A 16928-nucleotide genomic window follows, 5' to 3' on the forward strand; every position below is an offset into this window, starting at 1 on the left:
GGGGATAATAATAGCACCTACATACCAGGGTTGTTGTGAGGATCAAATGAAATGTTTTTCAAGCACTTCGCAAATTTGAAGATACTAAATAAAAGTTAGCTCTTATTATTATTCCCCAAAGTTTCAATGCAGTTTTAAGATATTAAAGCTTAAAATTTTGACAAAAAGTAATTGACAAAGGTAACACATAGGCAAGGATACTGCTATCAACACAAATCAGCATCTAAGTTGCAAAAAAGGTGCGGACTTGTATTGGTAGTAGTATCCTCACCTAGGTGTTACCTTTACCAATTAAATCCCAGATTAATTCTCAGTTCCTAATATATAGTTCAATAACTGTAACAGTGCATGTCCAGTACTGCTCATTAATTCTGATTTTTTTTACTTTGTATTATTTCTCATGGAAATTTCCATGTTTTTGTATAGAATTGGGATTTTCATTTTGAAAAACAGTGTTCAAGGTACAAATTAAAATTGTTCACACTTATAAATTACTTTCCTTATGAGTGAGGGAGATAGGGCAAATACCATGCTCCTCATTTTACAGATGAAGATACTGAGGATCAGAGGGTTGAAGTGAGTTGCCCATGTCTCACAGCTAGTAAGTGATAGGTCTACTTGAACAACGGTCTTCTGATTCCAAGTTCTGTGCTCTTTGTATTATTCTGCTCTGTGCCTCTTGAGATACCATTGTACCACCATATTACAATCTGTTTAGCCACTGGACATTGAAATGGTTTCAAGTTTTTCTTTTGTTTTTTGTTTTGTTTTTATTTTTTGTGAAGAGGGAGGCTCCTGAGAGTCCTTTGTGCTTTCTTTCTCTTGACTCTAGGGAGGAGATAAAGACATTCTCTGCCTGTTATTGTTAGCTTGAATGATTACATGAGAACTAGGATATGTTTGCCTATATCTGTGAGTTAAACCTAGAAATGAGCTATACTTTAGGTTCCAGAGAAAACTTTCTTTCTTTCTTCCTTTCTTCCTTCCTTCCTTCCTTCCTTCCTTCCTTCCTTCCTTCCTTCCTTCCTTCCTTCCTTCCTTCCTTCCTTCCTTCCTTCCTTTCTTCCTTCCTTCCTTCCTTCCTTCCTTCCTTCCTTCCTTCCTTCCTTCCTTCCTTCCTTCCTTTCTTTTCCTTTCTTCCTTCCTTCCTTTCTTTTCCTTTCTTTCTTTCTTTCTTTCTTTCTTTCTTTCTTTCTTTCTTTCTTTCTTTCTTTCTTTCTTTCTTTCTTTCTTTCTTTCTCTCTCTCTTTCTTCCACTCTCTTTCTCTCTCTCTCCCTTTCTCTCTCACTGTGTGTGTGTGTGTGTGTGTGTGTGTGTGAAATAAGCCTAAGATATATGACATGGGGACAGCCCCCAAGATTGAATTTGTTCCATGTAAACACAGAGTTTGAGATAATGGCCCATGGTTTACACATTGTTATATATAGTTCTGCAATAAACATCTCCCTATATAAAACTGAAAAAAATATTTACTCTGGATTAATTTCATTAATGAGATGACCAAAACATATCAACAATTTAAATTCTCCTGTTAAAATATGACCAGATTGCTTTCTGAAGGAATGATCCAATTTGCATTACCATTACCAAGTATCTATTTACCCCCAAAACCCTAAAAATTAAGGATGACTATTTTTATTCAATTTTGACTATTTGGGGTATATGAGGTCAGATGAGCCAAGTGCTAAGCTATGGCAACCTTGGGAAGTGTCAGTTTAAAATATGATGTCATTTGTTGAATAATATAGAGGAGGGTTACATAAGACTAGAAGCAACACTTTGAAATTTTAGTGGTCGTGGTTTTGTACAATAGTTTTTTCAGTTGTGTCCAACTCTTTGTGACCCCTTTGTGACTTTGCAAAGATTCTGGAGTGGTGTGCTATTTCCTTCTTCTGCTGATTTTACAGATAAGCAAGCTGAGGCAAACAGGGTTAAGTGACTTGTCTAGGGTCACATAGCTAGTAAGTGTCTGAAGTCAAATTTGGACTCAGGTCTTCCTGTCTCCAGGCCCAGGGTTACCTAGCTGCCTAATAATCATGTGATTGTGTTAATATGAGCATTCTTCCCAATGATTCAGATTACTACCTACCTATCCCCTTTCATAACTGCATGTCTCTTGTCAAGGTACTCATATAAATCTTCCCTATGGGCTTTACTCAATGTGCTGGTGCCTTTTTCTAGTTTTCCTGACATTGCATGGATCCCAACAGAACACTCAGGCCATCCATTTGTTATTCCTCACCTTTGCCACATGACTGGCTCACCTTTTATTTCTGGTCATTCATCTCTTTTCCTGAAGAATTCTTAGTTGGTAATATGTTGCAGCCTACTGATAATTCCCATGTGCCTTTTCATTTCCCCTTTAGTGACCCTTAACTTAAATTCTTCAAGGTCTGTGGTATGCCATAAGTCATAGTCATAGAGCATCCCCAGAAGAATATTTTAAAATGGGACTCTTTTTTTCAGCAATATGTTTGTAGCATTTTTTCCAGCAATATGTTTTAGCATATAAGCAATAAGGGGTTGGGTTACAAAAAAATAGTAGATGAAGAAAAACAGATGTGTAGAGTGCTAGGCAGGAGGCCCTACTATGGCAGGTCACTCTACCAACCTTCCAAAAGGGAACTATGTTACCTTGAAAGGTAGTCAGACTCTCCTTTCTGGAGGTCTTTAGGTAGAGGCTGAAGGACTGTTTGTTAGATATATTATGATGGGGATATCTTTCATTTATGGAATATGCTACATGACCACTGAGGTTCTTTCTAACCTTCAAATGTTGTGATTCCTTTGCATATGACATACAGATATGAAGTGGAAAAGATCTTCTTTCATTTTCATTAATTAATAAACATTTATTAAGCATCTACCACATGCCAGGGGCCATGGGGATACAAAAAGAGGTGAAAGACAATCCCTGTCCCCAAGGAGTTTATAATTTAATGGGAGGGATAACAGACAAATATATACAAAGCAAGTTTTATACAGGACAAATAGGAAGTTAATAACAGAAGTAAGACACTAGAAATAAGAGGAATTGGGAAAGGTTTCCAATAAAAGATGGATTTTAGTTGAAACTTAACAGAAACCAGAGAAATTAGTGTGTAGAGCTGAAGAGGGAGACCATTCTAGGCATGGAAAATATCTCCATGAAATGCCTGAAGCCCGTAGATGTGTGTCTTGTTCATGAGACAGCCAGGAAGACAGTGTCACTGGATTGAAGAGTACTGGAGTAAGGTGCAAGAAGATTGGAAAGGTTGGTGGGGGACTAGATTATGAAGGGCCTTGAATGCTAAATAGAGCAGTCTGATTGCTGCCCTAGTGTCTATGCTCTGCAAATTCCTGATCTGGGTTTGGGTAAAGCAACTCACCCATGGGCTTCCCCAGTTGAAATTACAGTCAAGTATTGCTAGTCTCAGCCTCTACCAGTCATTTGGGACTGTGTTTGTTCAGATGGACTGAACTGCAGGGTTCTTTCTGGTCTAAGATTCTTGCTGTAGTTATTCTGCTGCTGGCTTCAGAGTAGACTGGAAACTAAAACTGAGACCCTGCTCTACTCCTGGAATTAAAGCCACACAGCTGCTGCTTGGTATTGAACTTGCTGCTTGTCCATAACCATCTTCATCCTAGATTGCTAACCCTAAACACACATCCCCTTCTTATGCCACTTCCGAATCTTTTACCTGGAACTGGGTAGAGAATAAAGGAGCTTCCATTTTATAGCTATTCCAGCATCCTGTACAATGGCTAATTATCTCTGTGCTAGACTTAGGAACTGTTCTTGCCCTGGTACACAGAATCTTTCTGTACTCCTCATGCTCTGCATGGCCATTTCTGGTTAGATCCTGTCCCCCAGTGCCTGTAGACCTCTCTATCCATCTCACTATGTTGTATTAGGCTAGAAAAATGATTCACTATGATGTTTTCTTGGATTTCCCTATCAAGATATGATCTGGTGTGCATTCTAGATTATGTTCAGAGGAAGTGAAGGGAATAAGCTGGTTGTACCTCTTCCTGCTACTCTGTTATCTTGGCTCTATCTCCATAAGATGAAATTTTGTAGGCTCAATGCAAGCTTTCTACGTAAGTAAAACAAAAAATCAACATTACAAATACAGCATGGGAGAAATATGGCTTGAAAAGTTTCCCTGAAAAAAACTCTTGGGAATTTAGAGAATGCAAGCTCAGTATTGGTTGACTAAATCTGTTATCTTAGGATCCTATTATTCTTTGAATGGTTACATGGTAGCCAAAAATTATTATGTAATGTAGACTGCATGGGAACAAACAAACAAATATATGTGTGTGTGTGTGTGTGTGTGTGTGTGTGTGTGTGTGTGTGTGTGTGTGTATATATATATATGGATTAGGAAGGTGATAGTACAATTATATGTTGCCCTGGCAGGATAATATATCTTTTAAAATGTTATTTCCATTTATAAAACCAGATACTTTCTGACATTGAAACATTTCACCATGCCAAGAATTTTGATGGGGAGAACTTCTCTGAATTTTTTTATTGCTAGCTTTGCTGAGGAGATTGGGGCTGTAGCACCTGCAAAGGCAGTTGTCATGTTGTATCTCTACAAGGGTAATTTCCTTGGATTGGTTGTGGGACTAGTATGGAAGCAGGGATGGTGGGTTAGATGCCAGAAGGACTGATGTTCTTGGATTGTTGGATGCAGGATCTTAGACTGTCTCCTTCAGGCTCAGAGAAGAGGTGGTGATCAACATAGTATTGGGGTAGTTTGATCTACCTGGATGCCTCCCATTTCTCACTTAGGGCACTTTGCTATGTCAACTAAGCTGGTTTCGCTAGATGAATCATACAGGATCAGAGGGTATGGAAAAAGTTTCTGTTTGTACAGGTCAGGGGAGAACGAGATCATGGTTCTTGGAGTATTGAAGAAGGGGTAATGAAACATTTACATTAGGTTTACAAAGTCTCTCAATCTCCTCTCTTTCATTGTTATGGGATAGAAGAGAGAATGCTCTTCCTGCAGGTGCCATGGCTTTAATGAGGTAAGCCCCCATAAGTCCTAATGGGCTCACCCTCTTCTCTTACCCTTTGATCATTGCGTAGCAATGCTTAACTACAGCAAAGTGTTAGATGTTCAGTCTAATTAGGAATGTCAGATTACATAAAATAGGTTTTCTGAAGTGTCTGTTACTGAATACATAGATTAGTTTGTGTATATAGGTAGTGATTACAGTACAGATAAAGGCAAGCATGGGAGCAAGGAATGGCAGTCATGAAGAGAGCTTCCAAGTGTTTTTGGATGACCAGCAATATGCAGAATTATCAAATCAGATGGTGGTGTGGCACACAGGTAATTATCCAATGGGATGGGAGTACTCTGCACCCTTGTAACACCTCTATCACAGTCTGCCACTGCCAGAAGCTAGCAGGTAGAAGAAAAAAGAAGAGGACAGGGAAAAACGTTTTCATAGGCATAGCTAGGGTAAAAGTGTGCTTTAATTTATTATCAGTGATGATAGATATTACATTAGAAATCTTAGTGAGATCACACTATGAAGTCTCTGCTTTCAAGGGTCTTTCACTTGAAATAAATATGGAAAAAGAACAATTGTTAACTGTTAGGAGCCTTTTGTTAGGTGCAGAGTACAAGATAAAAAAAAGGAAGTGAGGTATACCTTGCTCTCTCATCACATGCCCTGAGACAACACCTATATTTTGAGAAGCGTGGTAGCATTTCATAGCAATTACCCTAAGTGGAACAACAACTGAGTGGCAATGCTTTTACTTGTGACATTACACTAACTGTATCTGTTGAAGGTGGGAGGATTATACCTCATTCCAGATGTGTTTTGATCTGGAGGTCAAAAAGCATGTTTAGATGGTACTTTCAAAAATAAACAGGAAGCTGTGACTTAATCAAGCCCAGAAACTGAGTTTAGCTACCACTCAACTGCACTTAGGATCATAGATTTAGAGTAGGATCCTAACTTTGATGGCTTCTATTCTAATCCCCTCACTTTAAAGATGACGAAATTGAATCCAAGGGAGGGGAAATGATCAACTCAAGCACATAGTATACTATAGTATAGTGCAGTACAGTCTAGTCTAGTCTAGTCTAGTCTAGTCTAGTCTAGTCTAGTCTAGTCTAGTCTAGTATAGTACAGTACAGTATAGTATAGTATAGTGGGGTATGGTATGGTATGGTATGGTATAGTATAGTAAACATAGTTAGTAAGTGGCAAAGCCAGAATTACTAGGTTGCATATCATATAAGTCAAATAGGTTATAAGCCCCAGAGGGCAGGAACTGAGGATAGTCAATCAATTATTCAATTAATAATAATTATTTATTATAATATAATGTTATATGTTATAATTATAATTACAAATAATTATAATATAATGTCATATATTATAATTATAAGTAATTATAATACAATATTATATATAATATAAATAATAAATAATATAATTTTTAATATTATTATATAATTATATTATATATTATTATATAATCAAAAATAATTATTTATCAAGCACCTATTGTATGCCATGCATTATATTAGGCACTGAGGTTAGAAAGACAAAAAAGAAATAGTGGATAACTCTGAAATTGAGAACCTAGCTTATTGAAAAGATGATGGTACCTTCAACAAAATTAGGGAAAAGGGAATGGGTTTTGGGAAGAAGTTAATGAGTTTTATTATGGAAACACTGAATTTGAGATTCCTATAGGCCAGTCAGCTGGGAATTTTTTACAGTGAGTTTGCGATACAATACTAGAGCTCTGGAGAAAGGCTTAGGCTGGATATTAGTTCTTGGAGTTATTTGCATAGAGATGATAATCATACTAGAGAAAAGATTCCCAATTTGTGGGTTGTGGATCCCTAACCTTATGTAGATGAATCATTGACATTATCTATCTTTCTTTGTCTCCAACAAAATATACAACATGACTCAATAGTGTCAAACATATCTTGTGTAGAGTGAATAAATAGTATGTCTTTTACATATATGTATTCCTATTTTTAATAGCATTTTTCCAATTACATGTAAAAATAATTTTTAGCATCCATTAAAAAAAATTGATTCTCTCCCTCCTCCTTCACCACTCCCTCCCTAAAATGGTAAACAGTTTGATATAGGTTATATATGTGTGATCTATATGTATCAGTGTTTTCCAAATCTCATCTCATCTGGGAAATTTTCCCCAATGCTCCTCCACTCTCTCCTCACCAGTTGAAGAAGGTCCTACATTCTCTGAAGTGTATTGTAGGCTACACCAGACCCTTACTATTTCACATTGTAGCTATTTTTTTGTGTGGATTCATCTTAGCCTTCACCAAAACCCTATTTGTATACCTCATCATGACAGGGTATCTCATAGTGACCCTAAGTTCTTGAAGGTCATGTCTATGGGGCTTTCTGACAGGCATTAGCTATTTCCATCTCTACCAAGATGGAAAGACTTTGAGTTTAAGAATTATAAGTCTGCCATCTGCCATCTGTCATCTGAGGACTCTCATAAGTACTGAGAATCTCATCACCATTAAGTTGCTGAAAGAAAATAAATTCAGAGAGCACAGAAAAAAAAAAAACCCAAAAAACTGCATGTTAAGGCCTATATCAGTGCACGGAAAACCATGGTAGCCAATTCAATTCAATTCAATTCAACAAACATTTATTAAGCCACCTACAATGTGCCAGGAACTGCCTCAAGGAGTTTACAATCTAATGGGGGAAGATAACACATAAAAAGAAGTTGAAGGGGTGTGGTGGAGGGGATGGAGGGAGGGACCAGGGAGAAAAGAGAGAGGGCATGGGGCGGGGACCTGTTGTTCTACCACGGAATTGAAGTCAAGGAGAGCTGCTCCTGAAGTATGGAGTTACCCAAGAAGGTTGTGAGTCCTCTAAAAGAAAGGTTTTGGAAGGAGTTTCATGCTCTGTCCTCTAGCCTTCCAGAGGGGAGAGGCGACTGAAGGTCAATCGAGAAGTTGTAGTATACAGAGCTAGATGAAGGTGGAGGTAGTTAGGTGGCTCAGTGAAGGACTCAAATTTGACAGAATCCTGGGCCTGGAGTCAGACAGACCTGAGTTCAAATCCTGTCTCAGACACTTATTAGCTGTGTGACTCTGTTCAAATCACTTAACTTCTCTGTGCATTAATCTACTGGAGAAGGAAATGGCAAACCACTCCAGTATCTTTGCCAAGAAAACTCCCTGGACACTATAGTCCATGGGGTCATGAAGAGCCAGACATAACTGAACAACAACAGAGCATACAGAGTCATTCTTGATGGTGATTGTGATTTCAGTTCATCAGCTTATCCTAATGGGGAGGGATTGGTGTTACCTGGAGTTGGAGTCAAGCACAGCAGCTAAAGGAAAATGTCAAATCATAGTTCCTTGGAGAATTGCAGGATATGTCTCATCATCCCAGATTTTGTCACCTTCTTGGGGGCAGGGTTTTTGCCTTATTTATCTTTGACTTCTCCAAAGTCCATACTCCAGTGCCTTATACATAGTAGGAGATCAATATACATGTGACTGTTGATGATAGGACTAAATTATCTACTCTAAGGAGGACAGAGTTGGAAATATTCATAGCAGCCCTTTTTTGTGGTAGCAAAGAAATGGAAACAGAATGGGTTCCCATACACTGGACAAGTCCTAGACAAATTGTGGTGCATGAATGTAATGGAATACAATTGTGTTCAGAGAAACAATTATTATGAAGAATTCTGAAATACAGAAAGAATGAAATACACAGAACCAAGAAAATAATATACATAGGGGCCACAGCATAAATAGAAAGAACAATGAAATGAAATGGAATGCTGCATAATTACAATAACTAAATTTGGACTTGGAGGAAGGAATCAAGCATTTATTAAGCACTTCCCATGTGCCAGATATTGTGCTAAGTGCTTTAGAATATTATTCCATAACAATTTAATCCTTCCAACTCTAGGAGACAGGTGCTATAATTATCCCCATTTTATATTTAAGGGAACTGAGATAAATAAAGAGCCAATGACTTGTCCATGGTTATATAGTTAGTACCTATCTAAGGTAGGATTTGAATTTAGGTCTTCCTAATGACAGGCTCAGTGCTCTATGCACTGCTTGCCCTAGCTGGTTGGAGAAGAGCTAAGAAAATACACCTCCCTCCCTTCAAAGCACTTCCCAGATGAGGTGAGAGTTGAAAAACAATAATCCATATAGATCACATGTATACGGGTTGGGAACTTCACATACACTGTCAGATATTGGGAATATATTGGCTGGTTTTGCTGAATTTCTCTTCCCCCAATTTTATTCTTTGTTACAACAGAGGGTTTGTTAAGTAAGGGAGTAGTGGAGAAGTATCTTTCAAAATAAATGTGATATAAAAACAAAAGTATTCACTTAAAAAATAAGACACTGAATTAATCCAGGATTATAGCTTCCTTTCACAATTGCATATTTTTCTAACTGAAGAGGTTAGCATGTGCAGTAGAAAGTATTCTGCATTTGGAATCCAAGGCCCTGGATTCAGATCCTGACTCTTCCACTCAGTACCTATGTCACCTTGAACAAGTTACTCATTATCACTGTTACAAGTTCATCATCTATATAATGAAAGAGGGATTTGGATTTGATTAGCTCTAAGAGCCCTTGCAGCTTTCAATCTATAATCTTGGCGGGGACAGTACCTAAGCATGCTTAGTTCTAGGAACATGGTTTCTACCACACAGGACTCCTCTGAGTTGAATATTTTTGGAGAGATATTGAGCTCCTTGTTTTGGTTTTATTTTTTTCCTAAAAGGAAAAAAAAGCCTGTCTCCTCAGTCAATACAGTATAGGCAATATTAAAAACCTGCAAATGTGCTAACCACAAAATCTAAAAATCTTTCACGCCAGAGAAGCCGCTAGTGAGTTTAGGAGAAGGGCGTTTCGCCCCAGGGCCTACTGGGTACTTTGTCTAAATATCTTTTCTGTTTGCTTCTTTATCCTGTTCAAACACTGCTTTATTAAGGGTGCTGTTTAGATAAGTCTCATTTATAGCATCACAGAGCTCTAGCAGTGGAAGGAAGAAAGAAAAAAACAACAGCCACCCAGTTATTTTAAACAGTTTGCCCAGAAAAGGAGCAACCCCTGCTGCTGGAATATGGGCTGCTGGACATCTGCAGAGACAAAGGAAGAGAATCCAACACACTTATTAAGTGTGAAGTTCCTACTGTGTGCAGGATGCTTCCTTTACTATGCTCTGAGAGGAATATAAAGATAGACAAGATTCAAGCTCAATGGTTATCAAAATCTAAACTAAGAGGCAGCATAATTCATTGGAACTGAAACATCACATTTCAAGTCAGAGTCCTGGGTCTAACTCCTTCTTCTGCTACTTACTACATGTGGGACTGGAGGCAAGTCATTTAACCTTTTTGATCTTCCATTTCTGCATCTATAAAATACATTCTGGACTGGTTTTTAAGGGAGCTTCCAGGTCTAGATATCTGATACTATCATCCTTTTTAATGTACTTAAGAAAAAATTTGAATTCTGAATTATCTTCGTCTCCCCCACCCCCTAGCAATTGGGAAGATAAACATTGTGATATGAATTATATATGTGAAGTCATGCAAAACATATTTCCACATTTGCCATATTGAAAAAACCAAAAACAAAAGCAGCAAGAAAAACAAAGTAAAAAAACAACAACAACTTTGCTTCAATCTGTATTCAGAGTTCATCAGTTCTTCCTCTGGAAAAGGATAACATTTTTCATCATGGGTACATTGGAATTATCTTGGATAATTAATTATATGGATCAGAGTAGCTAAATTTTTTTCACAGTTGATCCATCATTACAATATTGCTGTTACCATGTACAGTGTTCTCCTGGTTCTGCTCACTTCACTTTGTATCAGTTCATATAAGTCTTCCCAGGTTTTTCTTTTTCTTTTTGTTTATGTTAGCAATGGTATTTTTATTTTTATTTATTTTTAAAAAATAATTATTTTATTTGTTTTCAGTGTTCTATAATCACCTCTATATATCTTAGATTTTCCCCCTTCCTTCCCCATCTTTCCCCCCTCCCTCTCCACTCCCTCCCTGAGATGGCTTGCAGTCTCATATAGGTTCTACATATACATTCCTATGAAATACAATTTCACCATAGTCATATTGAATGGAAGAATTAAAATGAATGGGAGAAATCATATAACAAAACGAAACAAAACATAACACAAAAGAAAATGGTATGCTTCATTCTGTGATCCAATTCCATAGTTCTTTCTTTGGATGTGGAAAGCATTTTGCCTCAAAAGTCCACTGGGAATTTTTTAGGTCCTTACATTGTTATGAAGGACTAAGTATACCAGAAAAATTCCTTGCACACTGTGGTTGTTGTTGTGTACAAAGTTCCCCTGGTTCTTCTTCTTTCACTCAGCATCAGTTCGTATAAGTCTTTCCAGGCCACTCTGAAGTCCTTCTGTTCATCATTTCTTATAGCACAAAAGTATTCCATTACATTCATATACCACAGCTTGTTCAGCCATTCCCCAGTTGATGGACATCCCTTTGATTTCCAGGTTTGGCCACCACAAAGAGAGCTGCTATAAATATTTTTGTATATGTGGGATCCTTTCCCATTTTTATGATCTCTTTGGGATACAGTCCTAGAAGTGGTATTGCTAGATCAAAGGGTATGCACATTTTCGTAGCCCTTTGGGCATAATTTCAAATTGCTTTCCAGAATGGTTGGATCAGCTCACAGCTCCACCAACAGTGAATTAGTATTCCAACTCTCCCACATCTTCTCCAACATATATCATCTTTCTGTTTTGCCATGTTCGCCAGTCTGATAGGTATGATGTGGTACCTCAGAGTTGTTTTGATTTGCATCTCTCTAATCAGTGGTGATTTAGAGCATTTTTTCATATGACTATAGATAGCTTTAATTTCTTCCTCTGAAAACTGCCTGGTCATATCCTTTGACAATTTATCAATTGCTTCCCAGGTTTTTCTGAAACCATTCTGCTCATCATTTCTTATAGTACAATAAGATTCCATCACAATCATATACCACAACTTGATCACCAGCCATTCCTCAATTGATGGGCATCCCCTCAATTTCCAATTCTTTGCCATCACAAAAGAGCTGATACATACATACATACATGCACACACATACACACACATACACACACACACATATATAAATGCAGGTCTTTTTTTTCCCCTTTTGATTCTATCATCCTTAAAAAAATATAAAACAAAACTGAGGTCATAACATTTCACATCAATAAAAGTACTTAGAGGCATTACCACTAGATACTGCCCTTCTCTCCCAATTTCTAATCTATCACATTGTTTAGATGATGGAATGACCCCAATACATATCTTGGAGGTCAAAAACAACTTAAAACTACACAAAGGAAATTGCAACTGGAATTGGAACTATAATGTTTTTCCACACTGAATGAAAAGAGACTACCCCTGGGATATATTTTGTGGGTTTAGAGCTGGAAGGGATGGTAGAGTCTAAAACTTAACACTTTTACTTAACAGATGAGGAAACTGAGACCCAGAGAGGTCAAAAGATCACAGATGTAGCATTGGAAGGGACCTCAGGAGGCATTTAGTCCAGTCTTTTCATTTTGTAGATGAAGGAACAGGTCCAGCAAAGTTGAATTGCTCAAGATCATGCAGGTAACGTGTGTGTGTGTGTGTGTATGTGAGTGTGTGTAGGATTTCAATTCAAATCCTCTGACTCTACAAACATTGCTCCTTCCACTGTACAACACTGCCCATCTAAAGTATCTTGCATGCTGGGAAACATGGGAGTGAAGGAAATGTCATATAGTTCCCAGATATCATTCCTTACACTATTTGGTACCGTAGAAAATTTCCATCAAGATAAAATTACTTTATATCTTACTTAAGGTTGCCTGTATTCTTTGCTTCTCTTCATCTCCCACTCATGTTTCAGTCCTAAAGTAGTAGTGTCAAACTCAAAAACAACCAGGTCCATTAAACTGGACCTAACAATCCTGAGGTCATATATTGCCTTAGAAAACCACATATTACCATGATCTATGTTTTCTTGTATTTTTATTTATCTGGTTAAGTATTTTCTAATTACATTTTAATCTAGTTTGGTCCTACTCAGTCCACAATACAACCTTGTGTAGGCCACCTCTACCTTACAAATGTAGCTTCCCACTCCACTATTCAGCTGAAACTGCTCTCTCCAAATTTCTAAAGATCTTCAAACTGCTGAATAGAATGACCTCTTCTTAGTCATCATGCTCCTTGACCTCACTGCAACTTTGGATCACCCCCTTCCTCCACTGCTTTCTGTCCTTTACATTCCATGATACTACTGTATCTTGGTTCTCCTATCCGTCTAAGCACTCTTCAGTTTTCTGTGCTGAATCATCATCCTTCCACCTACTAAAGGTAGGCATTTCCTAAGACTCTGTCATGGACCCTTCTCTCTTTTCTCTCCTATTTCTTTGGGTAATTTAAGTAACTCTTATAGTTTTCATTATCATCTCTAAGTAGATGACTTCCAGATCTATATTTCCTTCTTGAACTTAATTCCTGCATTACCAAATGTCAGTTAGACATCTCCATCTGCATATTCTCTGAGCATCTCAAATCCAGCAGTCTAAAACAGAACTGGCGATATTCCCAAATCTACCTTTCTACCCACACCCAAACCCATCTCTGCTCCAAACTTCCTTAATTCTTTTGAAAGTATCATTATTCATCCTGTCACCTGGGTAAAGTCTTAGATGCATTCAGAACATCTACAAATGAAATAAACAAACATTTATTAAATGTTTACTCTGCTCCAGAGCCTGTGATAAATACCAGGGGACACAACATAAGGCAAAAACTGTGCCTGCCCTCAAGGAGCACACATTCTAAATGGGAAAACAAGATGTAAACAAGATCTATACATTCTAGATTCTTTCTCTTCCTCTCCCCTTGTTTGGCCAATAGCTGCTGTTGTTTGTCCTTCAGTCTCAAAGAGGAACATGGTATCAGAGAGGTGATGTCATGACATTCAAGTGAATTGGATTTAAGTGAGGGAGGGCTATGTAAAGTCACCAGTCTCACTTTCTTGTTCAGAACCTTCTGAGTCCAGTGGCCAGATATAGCTCAGAATGACTGGAGATGGTCCAGGATGCAGTGGGGGGCATTGGTTCTTTAAAGCTAAGGTCTTTAACATTCTCAATTTGACTGAGGCAGTGTCCATTCCGTGATTAAGGCTTAATAAGAAATGATTGTCCATATCTAATTAACTGCCAAATTCTGTTGATTTTTTTTCTTCCATAGTATGCATGCATCTCCTCTCCATTCTCTGTCTCACTAAGCCACCATCTTGCTTCAGGCCCTCATTACTTTTCTGCTAGACATTTGTAATAGCATCCCAATTGATCCCCATTTTTTCAGTCTTTCTTCTCTCCAACTCATCCTTCACATAGCTGCCAAATAAACATCTCTAAACACATATCTGACGATGTCACCCTCCTCCTTAACCATCTTCATTGACTCCCTATTATTTTTTTGCAAAGCACAGCTGAGATCATCTGCCATAAGAGACTTTTCATGTTTCCCCAGGTTGTTTGTGCTATTTTTTGATTAAAATGGTTTTGTTTATATTTTCTTATCGGACTATAAATTATACACCCTTCTCCCCAAACATAAACTCCTTGAAGTCAAAGCACTATGTTATTTTTGTCTTCATATTCCTAGCACAGTGCCTGACACATAGTAGGTGTTCAATATCTATTTTTAACTGAATTCTTTAATGAGTACTGTATAATCTACATGTTCATAGCATATATTGATTCAATATAGGTCTTTTCTGGGTGTCACCTTCCATGACAAGATACTGACCAGACTGGTCAAATATGTGACAGTTTGCAACTTGATTCAATCCCTACCTTAATGGAAATGACTATATACTAGAGGAGATAGCACATAATCAAATCACTGTTATACAAACTGGAAATGCCCAAATGTGTTATGGACTAAGTGATTTCACAGTTCTCTGTGATGTATGATCATATGTATATATATATACATATATATGATGAAAATATGAAAAAAATAAGATATATGAAAAAAATATGTATTTTAAACTCATGGTTGGTGAAGGTGTCCTTCACATCTCACAGAATTGCAGAGTTGGTAAGAACCTCAGAATCTGTCTAGTCTGTGGCAGAGGGTAGCATTTTGTGGAATACTAGATAGAGTGAATCTGGATTCAGAAGAGCTGGACTCAAAATCCCTGATCAGATGCATATCATGAGTAAGATCTTGGACAAATCATTTTAATTTTCTATGCTTTAGGTACCTCAACAGATGATGCCTAAGATCCCTTATGGCTCTGAATTGATGGTTGTATTCTTTGCTTGTGAGAGGTGACAATGGCAGGATTTAAAAAGATCTTGATAAGTTAGTGTGAATCTAATAAGGTGAAAACAACACACAGACAAATGTAGAGTAAGCAAAATCAACTTCACAAGTTTAACAAACATTTATTAAGGGTTTACTCTGTGACAAGAACCTTGCCAAGTATAGGGGATACAAAGAAAGGCAAAATTTCCTCTCCAACAACCAGGTAAAAAGATTTATACAGATAATCTAGAAAGGAAAGGCATTAGTAGGTAGGTAGCCTGGGAATGGCCTGCAAAAGGTAGGATTTGAGCTAAGTATTGATGGAAGTCAGGTAGGTAAGAGACAGGGGTGAAGGGACAGAGCATTTTAGGTGCAGGGTCAGCCAGTGCAAAGACTGGAGAGAGGAGATGGAGCTCCATGTTGGAGGAACTGAAAGAAGGCCAGTAATGATGGAGCACAGAGTATGTAAGGGAACAAGCACAAATTGGAGGAGGTATGGGGAGATGATTACAACTTTGGAGTTAGCTTCTATTCCTCATTTTTTCTCTCTTTAATCATATCATTCATCTGAAGAAGACCAGGGAGTTTTAGCAGACAACAAGTTCAATGTGAGGCAGCAGTGTTTTATGGTGGTTAAAAAATATTGATGCAATGTCGTCAGCATTAAGAAAGCCATAGTATGTAGGGCTGGGGAAGTGAGAGGTCCACTGTTGTTGTGTTTGTCCTTTGTTCTTGAAGAGGACCATGACATCAGGGAGTTGATGATATGACTTTGATTTGAGTGAGGGAAGGGCTATGCAAGGTCATCAGCTTCACTTTCTCCTTCTTAGCCATCCGGGTCCAGTGGCCAGATATTCATCAGGACAACTGGAGATGGCCCGAGATGCAATAGGAGACCCTGGTCCTTTTAAGCTAAGGTCTTTTCAGGTTCTCACTCTGAGTGAGGTAACACCCATTTAGTGAATAGGCCTCTTTAAGAAATGAGTCAGAGGATGGCCCCCTGTAATAAAAAAATAAATCAAACCTGGGAGGGGAAGACCCTCAGGGTTGTAGGGAGAGGTCCCCAGTGCTCTGCCCCTGGTCAGAACATATCTGGGTTATTGTATTCAGTAGTGGGTACTACACATTAGCAGTCATATTGATAATCTGGAAAGCATTTATAGGAGGGCAAGCAGAATGCCTTGTGATTATATTATATATAAATTATATTTTGTATATATTGTTGTTTTATTATATTTATATTTAACAATATTATATATTGTTGTTCTGGTCATTTTATCAGTCATGTCAGACTCTCTGTGATCCCATTTTGGGGTTTTCATGGCAAAGATACCAGAGTGGCTTGCTATTTCCTTCTCTAGCTCATTTTGCACAGGAGAACTAAGGCAAACAGGGTTAAGTGACTTGCCCAGGGTTACACAGCTACTAAGTGTCAGAGGCTGAATTTGAACTCATGAAGTTAAGTCTTTGGGATTCCAAGTTCAGTGCTCTGTTACCTAGCTGCCCCCATTAAATATATTACATATCAAACAATATAAAATGAGATATTTGTAAAA

At 37.9% G+C, this 16928-nt stretch overlaps 1 protein-coding gene across 1 annotated transcript in view; it reads left to right on the forward strand.

Annotated features, from left to right (window-relative positions):
- LOC140519948 (disheveled-associated activator of morphogenesis 1-A-like) overlaps window positions 1–16928 on the forward strand; it is an 85695-nt gene that overhangs the window by 722 nt on the left and 68045 nt on the right. The gene's annotated exons all lie outside the window — the stretch shown is intronic.

This window comes from Notamacropus eugenii, chromosome 1, assembly GCF_028372415.1.
Source record: "Notamacropus eugenii isolate mMacEug1 chromosome 1, mMacEug1.pri_v2, whole genome shotgun sequence".
In the NCBI taxonomy this organism is placed as follows: domain Eukaryota; kingdom Metazoa; phylum Chordata; class Mammalia; order Diprotodontia; family Macropodidae; genus Notamacropus; species Notamacropus eugenii.